General features: G+C 35.3%; 1 protein-coding gene across 7 annotated transcripts in view; it reads right to left on the reverse strand.

The window, feature by feature from the left end:
* Nucleotides 1-19,878, reverse strand: part of LOC125228849 (CD151 antigen-like) — a 239,643-nt gene that overhangs the window by 24,528 nt on the left and 195,237 nt on the right. For 6 of the 7 annotated variants that reach the window (XM_048133542.1, XM_048133544.1, XM_048133538.1 and 3 more), the window contains exon 2: nucleotides 13,818-13,848. The exons of the other annotated variant lie outside the window; for it this stretch is intronic. The gene's annotated coding sequence lies outside the window, so the exon portion shown is untranslated. The remainder of the gene's footprint in view (nucleotides 1-13,817; nucleotides 13,849-19,878) is intronic. 7 annotated transcript variants of the gene reach the window in all.

Below are 19,878 nucleotides of genomic sequence, written 5' to 3' on the forward strand. Positions count from 1 at the left end.
TCGATTAAAGGAAACCGGAGACAGATAAAACAAAGAGAAAAGTCATGCTCTATCTGTAAACATGGTAGTTTGAAGACAGTTTTGTTTTTATTTTACAAGCTTTTTATTTAACTTGCAATGTACGAAGGTATGCATGTACGGTTGAAATCTTGCGACTCAATTTTGAAGCAGATATCTTTGACCAATTGATTTGAAATGTTGTATTTTGAAGTATAAATTATATATTAATTAGTTGATCATAGCGGCGGCTGCACCGGCAATGCAGTAGATGGTAGGTTAGAGTCCCTCCGGAGGTGTGAATTTTTCCTTTAATTTAAAATATGTAGTATCGCACGCAGACTTAAAAAATTTGGCGTGTATCGTCTCGTAGAAATTTTTAATTTTAGCCTGTTTCTTAGTGACAAACCAGATATAAATTAGGCACATAAAATATTATGAACATCGATGGTTTGATCGCTATTGGAGTTATTATCGGTTTTGTAACTCAGCCGCAGATTTAAAAGGCTAATACAGATTGACGTTGATTTCCATTTTGTTTTTGACAGCTTGAGTCCCAAGTCCCAATGCTAAGCGGAAGGATTTTATGAATTATTCAATGACGAATTCCATCCCGCTCATTAATATACCCGTTTACTTTAAAATTTTTGTCGTATTCCAATTTGACAAATGAAAGAGATTTTTGCATATAAATTGTTACCATAGTACTCGTATTTGATTTCATGAAGCTTTTTTCACTGCTGCGATCGTGATTTTATATGTCAGATAGGTTTTGTAAAACGGGTCGGTTTTTTGTAACGTAAAACCTATCATGTTGAATAACTGAAAGCTTTTCAATACTTTTGTAGTTAGAAGCCTATATGCACTATATGGTTTACGAAGCCGGCGGTGCTATTGCAATTGATTGGCAGACAACATCCATTTACTTGTTTTTATTACTCTAACAACAATAGAACTCTTTTGAAAGACGATACCTACAATTTTTATTTTCATTCTTTTTTATTTTGTGTTTTTTTTTGTCGATAATTTTGTATTATTAACCTATATTAGCTTGAACCAATTACCTAGTTGGCCAGGATTAACTAACGGTATTTACGGTATACCTACACGTACGCACGCCAGACACAACATTGAAACTTTTTCAGGGGCGAACAAAAGTACATAACTAACCTACTTATTTACGTCAGGAAAACCTCCTTTCCTTTTTATTATCGTATGTGTAACACGTCTTTCATTGCAACATAAGTTTCTACAGCATTGAGCGCCGACTCGCGCCTTTAATTGAGTGCACTCCGAACCGAAGTTTATAAATTGACCTGAGAGTTCACAGCCGGGCCACCATCGCCATTTAATTTAGGTATTTGGAATCTCGTAACATTGCTTTGCGGCAGAATCAAGGATGTAGGGTAAGAAAATATAATAATTATGATCTTAGGGTGAATTGCAGAAAATGTGTACCTTTTAGCTAATTTAGTGTCCCGTGAAAACAAGGAGGGTTTAAAAATATATTTTGAGAAATAAGGCACACCGGAGTTACGTTAATTTAATAAAAGCGAATCTTTTGATTCATTTAAAAATTAATCTTAAGACAATTGTAGCTTTTCTTTTTTTTTATTTTATTTTTTCGGTGATGCATGCAGTAACTTCACAGCAGTATAATCATGTCCCAATGTTGACCGTACTTCTCTCGAGGAAGGTTGTTACGACTCATATTAGTTTCTTAAAAGTTTAATTGTAAATTATTCAGTCTTTACATGTTCTTCTTTATGTTCAGTACGAAAATATTTACTTAAATTAGGAATAATATATTATTTTGGTAATATTACATATTGTCCCAACTTATAGAACTTTCGTTACTCAGGGTTAGTTACGGAGGAATATCCCAAAGATTAGTTTGAAAATATTAGTAGAATTACTTCTCATTATTATTATTACACATAGGGAACAACTGTCAAATTGTTGAACACAGCGGCATCCATTTTGTTTTTCAACGTAGTGGCTCATGGATGGACGCGTGGTGTTTATTGCTATAAAATCTCAGGGTGATTAACGGTGAGTTTCCAAGGTAAATAGTTTGATTATCGTACACAGTTTTATTCATAAATGATTGTTTTTACAATGTTTTCTACAAATTTACAAGATTTTAAAGCAATATGTGACATGTTTGACGATAAATATTTTTTGAGCTTATGATTTCTCATATATCTTTCTCAGTTTCGTTATTTTTCGTTACGTAACGAAACTATTTTCACTGCGATTATGTATGTCAAAAATTTATAATAAATATTGTTGATTAGAATTATAATGTTTCATTGATAATTCTGTTTTATATAGAACCGGGAACATTTTTATTCCCATGTATTCCACGCCTTATGTTATCAGTTTCGTTACAGCAATTATCAGTTTCGTTTTTTCTCAGTTTAGTTACTAAATCCAAAAGGTACATATTTTCTGCAATTCACCCCTTAAGCTGTACTTTTACCCTCCGTGGCACCGAGGGGCTTTTGACCGGTGAGAGAGCGAACAGTGCAGACGCGTTCACGATTTATTTCAAAAATATTTTTTGCTGTTGCGATCAAAACTAGAACTTAAGTCTCTTTACATAGATTCTGTGTCACATTGCTAAACAAGTGAGTGTTAATTCATTTTGCATCTGAGCCAGCGCAGGCGGCTTATCAACGCGCAACTAGTTAAGCCCAGTGGAGCGTTCCGTTAAACTAACCGTTAACTAACGACTCACAGTTGATACATAATGAGTGACCAGGAGTATCAAGACATCGATGGGGCGTCGCAATCACAACAGAATCGATTAAAAATAAGTGATAGTGAGACATCCCTGGACCAAAAAGCTGCCCGCAAGAGGAAACGGATTGAGAAGAATGATGACCTGAGAGCAGACTTAAAAGATTTTCGCGAAGAAATGCGCTTACTCCTAGAAGATTTTTCTGTCAAGCAAAACACCAAAATGGAAAATATTGCAAGAGACATCTCAACCATAAAAGATCAAATAAATAGCATCCAGTTCAAAACGGACCAGCTCGTCTTAGATCATGATAAACTTAAAACAGAAGTTGCTGAGATCAGAAATAACGCTGAAGAAGCAACGCGTAGAGTCGTTTCATTAGAAACAGACGTGCAAGAGATAAAGGCATCAACAACCAAAAGTGCATCACCTGCACCACAGATGGCACTCATCGGTGAAGATCTAATGCAAGAAATCAGTGAGCGCTGTGTACGTGAGAAAAATATTATTATTATGGGGTCACCTGAACCACAGTCAAATGATCACAATGAGCGATCTGCCTTGGACGCTGAAGAAGTCATAAAACTGATTAAAATGACAGATGTCAACTGCCCGGATCCAATAACCTGCTCTCGTTTGGGTAAATATGTGCCAGGAAAGGTAAGGCCGATAAAAGCCACTTTTGATACTGCCGCAACTGTGAAAAAAATCCTTAAAAATCGAGGGAAAATTGAAAACAGAGAAGTAAAAATCTTCTCAGACAAGACACCATACCAACAGAAGCTAATGAAGAACTTAAAAGAAGAACTGCAAGCGCGTATCAATAGCGGAGAAACAAATCTAGTCATAAAGTATGTTAGAGGAGTACCTAAAATAGTCGAGCCTTTGTCAAAAAACTGAGTAACAATAGCGAAAAAATCTTGAACAATGAGTCCACGGAAATATCTTACCAAGTTGTGCAAAATTATGATGACTTACACAGAAACAAGAAATCACTTTCAATTCTATACATGAATGTACGTAGCCTAGTGTATCCGGGAAGACTAGATGAGATAAAATGCATTTTACAAGCCATAGGCAAAGTACATATTGTAGCATTAACCGAAACATGGATTAAATCGGTAACAGAAGCAAAAGCACTAAATATACCCAACTATACACATTATTATAATTTTCGTCATCATTCAAGAGGAGGAGGTGTTTCATTATTCGTGCATAATGATATAAAACAAAATATAGTTGAAGAGACATGTGAAGAAGATAATCACTTTTTGTGGGTACACATCGAAAAATTTAGCTTGCACATCGGTATCATCTACAAACCTGGGCGAACGAACACTGACCACTTTTTAGAATTACTCTCTAAACAACTAGAAAATAAAAAGAGAACCTTAGTTCTTGGAGACTTCAATTATAATATACTAGAGGCGTCCAAAACCGTAAGAGAATATAAAATACTATTTAAAGAATATGGATACACTATACTTAATAAACTGACCCAAACCCACTGCACACGTGAAACATCGGAAACTAAATCTATTCTCGACCACGTATGGTCAAACATTAAAGGTCATAGCTATCATATGGCTATAATTGAGTCTAATATGTCTGACCATAAACAAATCTTTCTTGAAATTAAAGGATGTCCATCAGTTCAAGCCCAAAAGGTAGAATTTGAGTCAGTAAATTACAGTAACTTGTATAAATCTATAGAAAATGGTAACAAAATAGGAACCCATGATAACTACGAGGATTTTGAGGAGTATATCCTTACAGAGATCAACAGAAACAAATCAACAAAAGTAAAAATACTAAACCCACCAAGGAATGATTGGATAAATAAGAATGTTATAGAAGCAATAAACCATCGTAATACCTTCTGGAAGAAAAGCAATAATGAGCCAAATGATGAAAACCTAAAAGAAGAATTACGCATCGAAAGAAACAAGGTCTCAAACCTGATACAATCAACGAAATGTAAATATTATCATAAAGAATTTAAGTTATGTAAGGGAAAGCCGTTGAAAATGTGGGACTTGATCAATAACCTATCAAATAACAAAACAAAATCTGAAAATACAATCCTAAAATTGAAAACGGGATCGGAAACAATTTCAGACACTACTAAAATATGCGAATGTTTTAATAATTACTTTGCCAATATAGGCACTATTTTAGCAAATCAAATACCTAGCGAATATCAAAATAAAGAAATTTGCGGTCTCACGATCCCCAATAAAAAGCTCACAAATCTGAAACATACATCTGTAAACGAAATTTCAACTATTATTGACAAATTAAATCCAAACACAAGTTCAGGTATCGACGGTCTCACCACAAAAACTCTAAAGTGCATAAAAACTCTAATTCTTGGGAGCCTTGAGAAATATATTAATCAATCTTTCGATAAAGGCGTATTTCCTGATTCTCTTAAAGTAGCTAAAGTTCGACCCATATTTAAATCTGGTGACAAATTGGATCCTGGAAATTACAGACCAATATCTGTCCTACCAATAATATCAAAAATCTTCGAAAAGATCATCCATCAGCGATTGACAGAACACCTAGACTCTAATAATTTCCTTTCCAGCAAACAATACGGTTTTCGATCAAAATCAAACACACTATCGGCAACTACAGACCTACTAACAGAAATAAAAGTTAACATTGACAGTAAAAATATAGCCCTCGGCATTTTCGTTGACCTCAAAAAGGCTTTTGATACGGTTAGTCACTCTCGTCTCCTGTCAAAGCTAAATTCGATTGGTATTATTGGAAATGCCTTTAAAATCCTGCAATCGTATCTGACCAATCGAAAACAAATCACCAAAATAAGCCAAATGAAGAGCGGAGCCCAAGAAATAAAATATGGCATTCCGCAGGGATCCATCTTAGGGCCATTGCTCTTCCTCATCTACGTAAACGACATGCATAACATAGGACTAAAGGCCCATTTAACATTATTTGCTGATGACACTTGCTTATTTTACTTTGGTCCCAATATAAATACACTAATTGAACAAGCGCAAAATGACTTAAATATACTACAAAACTGGCTTCTTAGTAACCTATTAACTATAAACGAATCGAAAACTAAATACGTCATATTCTCTGCAAAAAATAAAGTGATATCAGATTACAACCCGTTAATTATAAATAATGTAACACTGCAAAAAGTTGAACAAGAAAAATACCTTGGCTTAACGCTCGACGACAAGCTTACATGGAAATCACATATCGAGACCCTGCGCTCTAAAATCGTCTCACTAACCGGTGCACTACGACAAATTGTATGTTGTCTGCCAAATAAAGCACGCTTTACCATATATAACTCTCTTGTAAAACCTCACTTGGACTATCTAATAGAAATATGGGGATCTGCAGCTAAATCCAACTTAAAAACCCTACAACACGCTCAAAATAAAATTGTGAAATTATTATTCAATTATAAGCATCTTACACCAAGTAGTACCATATACAAAGAAACTAAAATATTAAACCTTTCGCAAACATATATTTATAAAACGTGCATATTAATAAGAAAAATAATAAATAAAAATATACATAGTCACATAACCTTCACAAAACGATCAGAAGTGCAAAAGAGACTCACTAGGCAAGCAAATAATATTATTTTACGTCCACCTCGAACAATGTATGGAAAAAAGAATATAATTTACGAAGGGGCTCAGCTCTACAATAAATTGCCTAAGGACATTAAAGACGCTAAATCATTAAAGGTTTTTAAAAAAACATTAAAACATTATATATTAATGAAATAAATAAAAGGTACACCAAATATATTATAAATTATTAATGAATAATAAATAAATTGATAAATAAATGCCAAATAAAATATAAATATATCGAATATAAATTAATATTTGAATATAATATAACTATTAATACGGATTGATTTAGTCCCCATTCCCCAATCATACTTAGCATGATTAATAACATTTTTGTAAGACCTAGTCAATTCGAATATTTAAAATAGTAGTAGCTGTACTCGGTGAATATATCAATACATCATATAATTATATAAAAATACATAATATTACAAATATTTTAATATAAAAATGAATTATGAAATAAAGCATGCACGACCGCTAATTAACTAATGTTTAAAGTCCCAGTTTAACTGGCCCAATACTTGTTTGTTGCACTGAGCATGTTACCATGATTGTTTGTAAGTAAAGTAGTCACTCGCAGTTTTGCATGCTACCCTCTCTTACCTAGATATAAGCAATAATATTATGTTTTCTCAGTAAGTGATTTATTATGTAAATCTTATGAGAATAAAATATCTTAAACCATAGATTTTTCTTTTGTGTCGATTTAATTTATCTCGGACGTGTTTCCAAGGCAATAAATCTAAATGGAGTACAGCACCTATAGTTGTTTTGTGACTGAACTGAACCGAGTTATGGATGTAACCGACTGTAGGTAAGAGTATACCTATACATCTACAGTTTTAATAAATTAATTAAAAAAAAGTTTCCATTAATAATCTGTTATTTAAATTGAAGCGTCAAGAGGCGCAATCTCCGGGCATTGTTATGCCAGGAACGTTCAATAAATCGCTTTAAAAAAATCAGTCGGCACTCTCGACGGGCCCGAGTTTCTTCGAGCCCTTATTCGGGCACTCAGCCCTCGGCTCTCGGACGGAGATTGATGAGAAAAATAATCATTTCGTGATTGTCTTATAACTAATAATACGGAGTTTGATGAAGCTCTGCTAATTGATTTTATAATAATCGCTGCAAGCCTTCAAACTGGATCTTCGGCATAATTTATGGATGGATGATGGTTCTTGAAACCTTTAGTTTTAAGTGGTTTGAGAAAAACTTCGTTTGATAACAAAAGCTTGAGATTCTATAAGATTTATGTTTTGTTTAATATGGTTACTATTAGATGTAAATATGGAGCAGCACCTTTCATAAGCGGGGTCACGAAGAAGTACCTATACTATAAATATACTGTAGCATGGACCACCATTATGGTAAAAAACAAAAATTAAGTATCTATTTGTCAGAGAATGGTAGATAGATATTTTCTACTACATATTAATTCTGACTGATGATTTTTCATTCAAGTAGTTTCATTAAAGTATGTAAATACATACTTTAATATATTGTTAAAAGATACTGGGTATTTAGAATATAATTATCTTCCACAAACAACAAAACTGTTCGTCATCAAAATGAAATGTATAGAAACTGCCTCAATGCAATGGTAATTCAGATTCAAGTGCAAGTTGCATTGCAACCCGTTTTGCATGCATTGTGTTCCGCCCGCGGATTCCGAGCATTGCCTTGACGTGTAATCCCGCCGGATCACGGCTTGGCTGCGACACCAGAGACATCTAGTGGTACAAACTTCATCCCTATACGACGGGTAGTTTAAAACATAAAGTATACCTTCTCCTTCTACATCGAATGCCCGAATCCAGAAAGGAGGATTAATGGAGTAAGCCAATTTATTATTTGGAAATTTAAGAAATTCCTTGAAGGCTCGTGTTAAGGATTGCTAATTAAAAATGTACACAAAGTAAACACTTTATTACTTTTTGGAATCTACATAAAAATCACTACTTATATGTATAAAAACAAAATTATAGTCAAATATAATACCTACTTTTTTATCAAAAGATATGAATAAAGTTAATTAGATACATAGTAAGCCTTAAAAAATCTTCTCGATCTTAAACGTTAAAAATGTTAAAATATATCTTATACAAACATGTACGCCTTGCGTTAAAGCGTGTCGTCATCAAAATGAAATTCATAGAAACGGCCTAAACTTTGCACAATTATTCAGATTGCAGTGCAAGTTGCATTGCAACCCGTTTTGCATGCATTGTGTTCCGCCCGCGGAGTCCGAGCATTGCGGACTTGACGTGTAATCCCGCCGGATCACGGCTTGGCTGCGACACCAGAGACATCTAGTGGTACAAATTTCGTCCACGCACGACAAGTAGTTTAAAACATGAAGTATACTTTCTATATCGAATGCATATACTTAAAAAATTAATGGCGCTAGGCAATTTATTCTTTGGAAATTGAAAGAATAGGCTACTAGACTCATATCGAATTTGGCCCAATAAATGATTGTCTTCTGTAGAATTTGACATAAAATGTATGATGACATTGATGACTACGTATTTTCGACTAGCTTTTACCCGCGGCTTCGCCCGCGTAATAAAAGTATTCATTAAGATTTTCATTTGGATCCTTAGGTTTCTCTGTAGGTATATTTATCTGCGATTATTTCGATTGCACATAATACTTTTGCTTGCAATGATTGTAGAAATATTACAGATAGACCACAGCGTAGGTAATTCTATATACGCTGGGGAAACCTTTATAAACATCCCACATAGCCCGTATTTCGACACTATGATCGGTGGGTAAAAAGTACTTTTTTCAATTATCCCTTACAATTTTTTACATTTTGCTTATACTTATCGCAAACGTAATCTTCAAGCAAGCAAACAACGATCGTCTTAGAGCACATTGATTGTAAGAGACCGCCGACCGATTATCCGTATCCCTCTAACGATACCCATATTATCCGTATCCGTATCCGTATCCGTATCGCTATCGCTATCGCTATCGCTATCGCTAACGCTATCGCTAACGCTATCGCTATCGCTATCGCTATCGCTATCGCTATCGCTATCGCTATCGCTATCGCTATCGCTATCCCTATCGCTATCCCTATCCCTATCCCTATCGCTATCCCTATCGCTATCCCTATCCCTATCCCTATCCCTATCCCTATCCCTATCCCTTATCAAGATGTTTAATGATATAACACTTTAAGTTCTCGCGCTTTGTACACATATTTAAAGTCACATACAGGTCGAACGCGATTAATTAACATTATTTTTACCTTTTTTCCCAACGTTCAGGCCAGGTTGCACTGGCCGTGGTCGCGGAAGACTGACGTCCCAGCAAAATGTCACCGGAGATGTAAACAACACAAAACTACCCGATACTAATTTATATAAATGTTCGGGGTAGACAAATAAATGTAATCTACCCGCTTTTAGTTAATGTTTATTTCACACCATGTTTATTTTAAAGGTAAAAATAATTTTAATTAATCGCGTTCGACCTGTATGTGACTTTAAATATATGTTTAATGATTTCTTATCAAGTGCTAAAATATAAAGTTTCATGGTTTTATCCATACTAATATTATAAATGCGAAAGTAACTCTGTCTGTCTGTCTGTCTGTCTGTCTGTCTGTTACGCTTTCCCGCTTAAACCACGCAACCGATTTTGATGAAATTTGGAACAGACAATCTTTAGATCCTGAGACAGAACATAGGCTACTTTTTATTTCGAAAAAAAGGGATGAAGGGGATGAAAAAGAGGTTGAAAGTTTGATGTATGGGATTTCTTAATTATAAAAGATAAAACCATGAAACTTTATATTTTAGCACTTGATAAGAAATCATTAAACATATATTTAAAGTCACATACAGGTCGAACGCGATTAATTAAAATTATTTTTACCTTTAAAATAAACATGGTGTGAAATAAACATTAACTAAAAGCGGGTAGATTACATTTATTTGTCTACCCCGAACATTTATATAAATTAGTATCGGGTAGTTTTGTGTTGTTTACATCTCCGGTGACATTTTGCTGGGACGTCAGTCTTCCGCGACCACGGCCAGTGCAACCTGGCCTGAACGTTGGGAAAAAAGGTAAAAATAATGTTAATTAATCGCGTTCGACCTGTATGTGACTTTAAATATGTGTACAAAGCGCGAGAACTTAAAGTGTTATATCATTAAACATCTTGATAAGGGATAGGGATAGGGATAGGGATAGGGATAGGGATAGCGATAGGGATAGCGATAGGGATAGGGATAGGGATAGCGATAGGGATAGCGATAGCGATAGCGATAGCGATAGCGATAGCGATAGCGATAGCGTTAGCGATAGCGTTAGCGATAGCGATAGCGATAGCGATAGCGATACGGATACGGATACGGATACGGATAATATGGGTATCGTTAGAGGGATACGGATAATCGGTCGGCGGTCTCTTACAATCAATGTGCTCTAAGACGATCGTTGTTTGCTTGCTTGAAGATTACGTTTGCGATAAGTATAAGCAAAATGTAAAAAATTGTAAGGGATAATTGAAAAAAGTACTTTTTACCCACCGATCATAGTGTCGAAATACGGGCTATGTGGGATGTTTATAAAGGTTTCCCCAGCGTATATAGAATTACCTACGCTGTGGTCTATCTGTAATATTTCTACAATCATTGCAAGCAAAAGTATTATGTGCAATCGAAATAATCGCAGATAAATATACCTACAGAGAAACCTAAGGATCCAAATGAAAATCTTAATGAATACTTTTATTACGCGGGCGAAGCCGCGGGTAAAAGCTAGTCTTTTATAATTAAGAAATCCCATACATCAAACTTTCAACCTCTTTTTCATCCCCTTCATCCCTTTTTTTCGAAATAAAAAGTAGCCTATGTTCTGTCTCAGGATCTAAAGATTGTCTGTTCCAAATTTCATCAAAATCGGTTGCGTGGTTTAAGCGGGAAAGCGTAACAGACAGACAGACAGACAGACAGACAGACAGAGTTACTTTCGCATTTATAATATTAGTATGGATTAAAAATGTGTGTAATTTTTTTTTATTTACTTTGGCCACCGAAAACGCTATCAGCGATGTAGTGACGTCATCGAATTCGAACCTTACTGCATGTCAGAACAATCACTGATATATTGAACTTTATGCCTTCATACTTAAAAAGTTAGAAAATGTTGTTTTCGAATAAAATTACCTGATACACAGATAATCTATAGATTAACAGGACTATGTTGTTTTCGCCTGGTTACGTAAAAGTATACTTTAAAAATATTTTTTGCTGTTTTTAAGTCATAATAAAATATGACAATATTTTATTTCGGTTAATTGGACGGTACTTAATCATATAAGACAGACTTTAAAAAAGGTCAAGTAGCCTATTCCTTGAAGGCTCGTGTTACCGATTGCTACAAAAAAAAGTACAAAAAGTAAACATTTTTACTAAAATTTCTTGGCACCTACATAAAAATAACCACTGTACCTATATAAAAATAAAATTATAATTCAATATACCTACTTAAAAATAAAGTTACGTACTTATATTAAATATGTATGACTAAAAGGTAAAGTCAATTACATGCATAATAATAAGCTTTAAATCTCCTCGATCTAAAACGTTACAATGAATTTAGTGCAAAACTTTTCTTTTCAATTTTGAAATCAAAGTAAGGCAACAAAAGATATAAGGGTTTTATCGATACAGGGGCAAAAGGTCAATAGAAATGAATTGAATACTACGACTGGAGGTACAAAAGACGGGTACAGTAAAAGGCAGAGCATTCAGAGCGGTACGGCTGTGAAGGCTTATCTGCCAGCCTAGCCGAAGTGACAATCGTTGACGCTACGTGACGATCGTAACGCAGGCTGGCTCTGTCGCGCCACTACAGAAGAGCGATAGGGAGAGCTAGCAACAAAGCGTAAGCGATTGCGAAGTTGGCTAGGTATCCTGGGTGGGCCGTATTCACCTCATTTAAAGCATGACCTTTAGAGAGACTTTCCGTGTAAGTCTGAATACTATAGCTAAACTTCGACCCATTATGCCGAGTACCAGGCGAATAGTGGGCCGCGATAACAATGAATTTTGCTCATTTCGGCGCAGCTACGCTAACAAGAGAAAAATGATGTTGAACTAGGCTCACTGAAATTTTCTTGTTTTTTTAAAACCCATGTTTCGTATAATAAAATAACGGAAAACTTGATTGTTTTATATTTATCCTAAGCAATACAACCATAAACATTGACAGCAGAGTGTAATCATCTGTATACACATTTGTTTGTACCTAAATATTTATTTTGTTGTTTCTTTTTTTTTTACTTCTATGATTGAGTTTACTGTGAGTTAAATTTAAAGCAACTTAAGTAACTTGCAGCATGTATTGGTTTATAGGATTATTTAGTTTTGTAGAGTATCATGGTCTAAACCTTTGTTTTGGATGACGATAAGCATAATAATGAAGTATTTAAAAGAATCATTATAATTATACAAATTAGAAGAGGAGCCCGTTCATTTTTTAACAGATACTATACACCGTGTTTCCGGTATCACTCAAAACCTCAGACACCCCAACTGATTTTTATTTTTTTAAACGTATCTAGAATATTCATTTTTTAATTTGATGATTATTATTTTTTTAAATTGAATATTTAATTTTCTGTGCAGCTCTACTCGACTTTTAAACTCTACACTCAATAAAATAATTGCTAGCTACCATCGTAAACCTTAAAACTGATTAATTGTGTACGTTACTGCAACGACATAAGGTTTACCAATAGACAGCTATGTCACTGTAAAGCACGTTAAACTGTGTTACAGTAAACTTCAAATTGGCCAGGTGACGCAGTAAGCAAATTTAAACCTAACATCCAAAATGACAAGGTTGTAATTAGGTAAGAGTTCAATTTGTTATGACTTATGATAAACTTTAAAATTAAAGTGACGCACAACGTCAAACTCGTAGCGGAAAAAATAATCGTCCAAGTAACCAGCCAGTATTAATACCCCTAAATACTGAAAAATGTATACAGCCTCTAGCAATATGATATGCACAATGTTGTATTACGAATTTGTAGAATGGGCACGTAAACAATAACTAATAATACAAATTAAAACAAAAAATATTACCCCCATCAAGATATAGCTCAATCGATTCTACTCTCGATTCTGAACAAACGGTTTTCAGGTTTTTAGTGTTAAGTGAAACACGGTGTAGAAAATAATCGGTTAAATATAGAATTTACAATTCCAAAGTAGTTTCAAAGAAACTCAGCGAGAATAGGATTACAAAGTGTATTTACTTATACGTCTCCAGGGCATTCACTTGTGTCCTCCACTCCTCCTACAAAAAGAGCACTTTTCTCCTATAAAGAGATTGAAAGGTTGTTGCCGGTTGTACACCGAGAGAATAGCGATGGCCTAATGCTTCATTTGTTGAAAGGATTTTGTACTACTGACCTGAAGCAGGGCAGCCTTTAATGCAGTGAATCTGAAAAGAAAACAAATTATTAGGAAAAACTACACTTTAAGAAAAATATTTCACATTACATTTAATCAGAATTAAAATTGTGATGCGAATGTCATGTTCGTGTGTTTAAACAGGAAGGCATCCTTGGGGGAGAAAAAGGTTTCGATAGATACAATAAATGCCCTTAAGTTATTTACAAACTTTCATATTTGGTTTACATTATAGGGTTTCAGGGTTCGATTTTCTAAATTGTATTCGAGACTATACCTATAGTCACTTGTATTGTATATGTACCTAACTTAAAAGAACAAAATTTAAGATATGACCTAACCACAAAATTAAAATTTTGAAAAAACCCCCGCGACATATTGGACTGAAATCTAAATCGGTTCATCCGTTCGGGAGCTACGATGCCACAGACAGACAGACAGACAGGAAGACTGACAGACAGACACGTCAATAACACCCCGTCGTTTTTGCGTCGGAGGTTAAAAACTCGCCGTCGTCGTCAAATATAACCTGCAATAAAGCGGTTCAAAGGTCATAAAATTCAATACGACCCTTTTCTATCGCATGCCATCAAATAACCATTAAAGCGAACCATTTTTCGCATACCCTTAAGATAGTTTACCAATCTATCTATAAAATTCAACAGAATATACAAGTCGATACACAGGCACCTTCCCATCTACCAAGAACCTCAAGGGCTGGGGCAGCTGCGGAGGCGGCTGAAAGCAAAAAGGTGGCAAAATATCGGGGTCTCGGACCCCAATACCACTTTATGGCGGTTGGTGTCGAGACCCTAGGGCCATGGGGTCCAAGCACCCATGTAATTTTTAAAGAGCTGAGCGCAAAGCTCATAGAAACTACCGGTGACCAGAGAGCTGGCAGCTTTCTCTCGCAACGCATAAGCATTGCTATTCAGCGAAGGAATGCTGCCAGCATCTTTGGCACAATGCCGCGGGGCCCCGCCCTATTTAGATGTATTTTAATTAAGATTACTTTTTAATTTCATTTTAAGTTGTTTTATTATTTTAGAGTTAGCTTATTATTTATTTGTTATTTAAGTTATATTACCTTAATAAATCTACAGAATATAATATAAAATTATATATTTAAGAGTTAAAACCCTTTCATGCGGGGCTTTATATAGGAGTATGAATTTGATATTACATCCTCCCTACGTCGTAACGTTTCAACCTTGATGTGAATTTAATTCAAGCTTTAAGATTAAAAACTTTGCAGATACGGTTAAGTCAACATACCTACCTACATAATGATACTTTCGTTGCTCATTTGAACTGTGTCAAGAGTGACGTTTCTGGTTTACTATTCATACAGGCAGATAATATCAATAAGATACTAATAAGATAAAACAGGTTTTATAGTGGTAGAAAATATGCAACCTGTCACTGCAATGCCACAATTTGGATTTCTTTCAACCCCTTTTTGCCAAGTGGCACTGAAGTTCATGTGCTCTGCCTACCCCTTTATGGGATACAGGCGTGGTTATATGTATGTTTTATATGTATGTAGATATTTTCTTACTTATGACGCATTCAAACTTATAACGAAATTGTCTAACCCTGATGTTTATGCATACAACTTTTTAAGAATTTTATTGTTAGACAACGTCCAAAAAATACCTAAATATACACATATTCAACCTTAAACATAATAACATAAAATTATAAAATACTAAAAGGTAAGAAATATATACAATAAAGAAAATACATTAACTAAACTAAACTATGTCATCATACAATATGCATTGCGTAGCGAGAAGCTACGAAATTCGTAGCACCCGTAGCGCACGCGCCATTTCCAAGGAGGCTATCGTTTGTTGGTCGTATGCGCCATGGCAAACTTATTGATAATTTGGAGCAACTTATAAATTTGAAAAAAGAAAACTAATTTTAAAAATTCGCTTCGCCCTCGCGCGTCGTCGTCAAAGTAACTTTCAAATAATTAGTTTGAAAAAAAAAAAGAAATTGGTTTAAGTTCAAAGGTAATAGGTAGAAGGGTAGTTGCATAAATAACTCCTGAACCCCGATAAGATCCAGGAATTGCGGCAAGATTCCCTCAGTATTTATATAGGGGCGTGTGGGGAAGCCTGCGGTTGCGGTTATCGGACCCGTGCCTACCCTGTTGTCTTATTTATTAATGCTGAGGGCTTTACCTGATACTTTTGCTCTTTTTTCATCACTTCAGAAGTTTTTCTTAAGCAAGGAGCTTCAAAGAGCCATCGGTGTTTGGCAACCCAACCCCAATTGGCATCAGTACTATTTTTTTAAACTACAAATCTAAAGGGGAATTTCGAAATCATAACGATCATTTATTGTAGACTAATCGATAGTTATGACGAATACAGTGTCTTAAAAAAAGAGCTATTTTCTCTATTGAAATCACACAAACATAAACCCGTTTAAAAATACACTCCACAAAAGGTGGGTTTCCCCATTTAAACATTTACAATACAAGAATATGAATAACCCAGTTATCACTGTAACGGTTTCGAATAATGCTCATTCAGTTTATTCATTTCATTCATTCTAAGACAATATAATTCTATTCTATTTAAGATAATTACACAATTTACACTCGGCTCACCACACTGATTATTCTGTGTGTGTTCGTTTCTGTAAATAGCTATGATGCTAAACTCATAGGTATCTCTGATAACTGAAAATTCGATTGATTCGTGTACATTAATTTTTTATTATGAAGAAACCGTCTGCGTGCAAAAATTCACACCCCACAGTAATGCAGAACGTCAAAAGTTCGGTTCGATTTTTCATTTTTCCTTTAATTTATAAAGATCGATTGGTATGATTTGTTTGTATAAAACGTATTTAATATGTCATATTTTTTAACCCCCGACGCAAAAACGAAGGGGTGTTATAAGTTTGACGTGTCTATCTGTCTGTCTGTCCGTCTGTCTGTCTGTCTGTCTGTCTGTCTGTCTGTCTGTCTGTTTGTCTGTCTGTGTGTGTGTCTGTCTGTGGCATCGTAGCTCCCGAATGGATGAACCGATTTAGATTTAGTTTTTTTTGTCTGAAAGCTGAGTTAGTCGGGAGTGTTCTTAGCCATGTTTCATGAAAATCGGTCTACTATGTCGCAGTCGGGGGTTTTTTCAAAATGTTAATTTTGTGGTTAGGTTATCTGTTACAAAATCTAATAAAGTAGGTAGTTATACATATCACTTCATGTCCTAGTTGAGATCGAGGTACTGCTGTATTTGCTGTAACCGGTCGCAGACAATCTCTCGTCCGGGCAGAATTGTCGCTAATGAATGTCCCCTAATATTCCGCGCCCGTCGCCGGCGGCGGGCAAGCCTATAATTAGCGTGCGGTCAGACGCCGACAGCCAATTGCTCCGGCTCTAGTTTCAGGCTTCACTAGCATAAAGAAGGGTAAGCCATCTAATTGGGAAATTTGCCGGATTTCTTTGCGATTCTCTCCCGTGCCGTGTGGTGGTGAACTTTACCACCCTCTTCCCGAAGGTATCGTAGAAGTCAACTGTGAGATATCGGTTCAATTGTGGTGTAGGCGATAGAATAACAGTCTGTCACCAAAAGGTATTCTTAAAGGTCGGCAATGCATAAGTGGCTCCCCCACAGAACTTTATTTATATAGAAGAAACAAGTTCATCTATTTTATAGGGGCCGAGCGTGTCAAACTTTGTACTGAAGTTGTTTCTTGCCTGTAATTTTAAATATGTCTCAGGCTCTTGATTGTTCACAATTTTTGTGTTGTTGCAATTGAATATCACGTAACGAGGCATTTTTATGTTTTGATTGACTTCAACTTACAAAAATTGACGCCCGAAAGCTGCAAGCTGCGATTAAAGACGGACAACTCAGTGGATTTCACTGAGTTCATTTGACACGCTAAGTAGATACGTTTGCTTGATCTATGGTATATATGACATCTGTGGGCTCCCCTGATGTTGCTTATTTCCATGGGCGGCGATGACTGCTTCCCATCAGGTGGCTCGTCTGCTCGTTTGATGCCTATTTCATAAAAAAAATCACAAATTAGTTTTCTTGACCAGTTTCATGAGCTCTTCCTGCCTGATACAGGTATAAGTATGTGTATATTATCCTTTTGTTGTGACCGCTTTTCTTGATATTTACTTCTGTGGTGCCAAGCTGAACTGTGAAATAATAAATAGCTTCTAAAAGAGAATATAATTAGGTACTTTTTTAAATAGATTAAGTGCTACAATTATTTTTCTCAAGTCGTCTGGAAACATTTGTATGTAATTATCTTTCATCATAAATTAAATATAACAAGATCATAAAATCCCATACACTAAAATGCGCCCGCCTACGAACGCGCTTACACTCCATCACACATAGATGGCGCCACAAAAATGCCTTGTTGCCACCGAGTATTTGTAGATTGGTATTAAGTGTCAATTCCGAGCCGTAAATCTATGTCAAAAGTGACACTTAACGCCATCTACAATTATAATCGAAAGCTACAAGACATTTTTTTTGTGGCGCCATCTATGTGTGGTGGAGTGTAAGTGCGGTCTTAGGCGGTCGCATTTTAATGTATGGGATGGTATGATCTTGTTATATTTAATTTATGCTTTTATTGAGTCGCAGGCGATAAGTGCTTGACGCGACTTTTCCTTGGTGGAAAACGATAAAAAACTTTACGGTGTTGCATACATACCGAAACAGACTGGACTGCTGGAGTCGTACTTCCCACCTACGTATTTGGGGGTAGCCAGGGGTCAAAGGGGTGTGCAACGAATGTAAACCGGTATTTCTTACTCGGTTGCGTGTCAAGCCAAGTTCAAAAGGGACTAAAATACCTCTATATCTACGTTTCCATACTACAGCCACGTTGTTAGAGCTTGGCAATGGCAAGCGTCGTCTGTGACAAAGTGCACAGTAATATACCACATACATATATTATATGAATTATCAAACTGACCCACGAGTACATACGACAACAAGTTCAACGATCAAATACCTTAGACCAAGGGGTAGGCAATAAGTTTGTGGACCTGTTTGAGCTAAGCAGTAGTACCTTTTCTTGAACGTGGTCTTGTTAAGGGTTAAGAACATATTATGGTCCTATTTATGCAATGGGGGTCAGTGTATTTTTACGAATTGTATGTATTTAAATATATCCTATATTATGTAGATAAAATTATATTTTATATATCAACGTTTAAGTTCCTATGATAGAAGCCTTAGTGAGCGTAGAGAGCTATTAGTTACTCGTAATTATCGTAGTAAGTACAATATTCTACAAAATAAATAGCCCACTAAAAAGTTGCTTCAGCACAATGTACAAATACATGCGAACATTTTTATTTTCAGGAATTGCAGAGCGCCCGACTATTTGCAAAGGAACAAAGGGTTAAAAGCAGCAAACAAGGCTATACTTATAGCCAAATAGCCATATATATATAGAAAATAATAGAAGGAAGGTTTTTAGCCGGATCTAAATAACCTTATGTCATTGTGCATACTCTTATGAAGCACGCCGTATATTGAAAGAAACAGATATAGCTACTGTAGTCAATCTTCAATCTTGTTTCCTTTCAATTTTAACATCTACATTAATATTGCCGTAATGGAAAAACGGTAGGTACCATGTTTACGTCATATCTAAGGGTTAAAACTGGGTTTCCAGCCTCAGGCACCAGAGGACTTGGTCACTTTTTCTTTCATATATGTAATTTATTTCGGTTTTAATTTATATACAATATATACATAGTAGTGTGACTACTCTAAGACAGCACAAGTTGAAATATTTTCAATAGATTATAATTTAACTTGTGTTCATTAGAATATCTAAGGGTTTCTACAATCTATGCTTAATAGCGAATAATATAAGGTTATGAATCGAACCCTCAACTTGGAGATCAATATGAACTTTCTTAAAAGAATATTACTATGCTAATTCGTGAAATAATAACATTCAAGACGTATTTAGCTATTTTCTGTATTTTTTTTGCAAGCAACTGATGTTCAGGCCTCGGATTATTTTTCGCATGGTAAGATGAAAGAAAACTATGGAGTCGATATTA

The sequence above is a fragment of the Leguminivora glycinivorella genome, chromosome 8 (assembly GCF_023078275.1).
Source record: "Leguminivora glycinivorella isolate SPB_JAAS2020 chromosome 8, LegGlyc_1.1, whole genome shotgun sequence".
NCBI classification, from domain to species: Eukaryota; Metazoa; Arthropoda; class Insecta; order Lepidoptera; family Tortricidae; genus Leguminivora; species Leguminivora glycinivorella.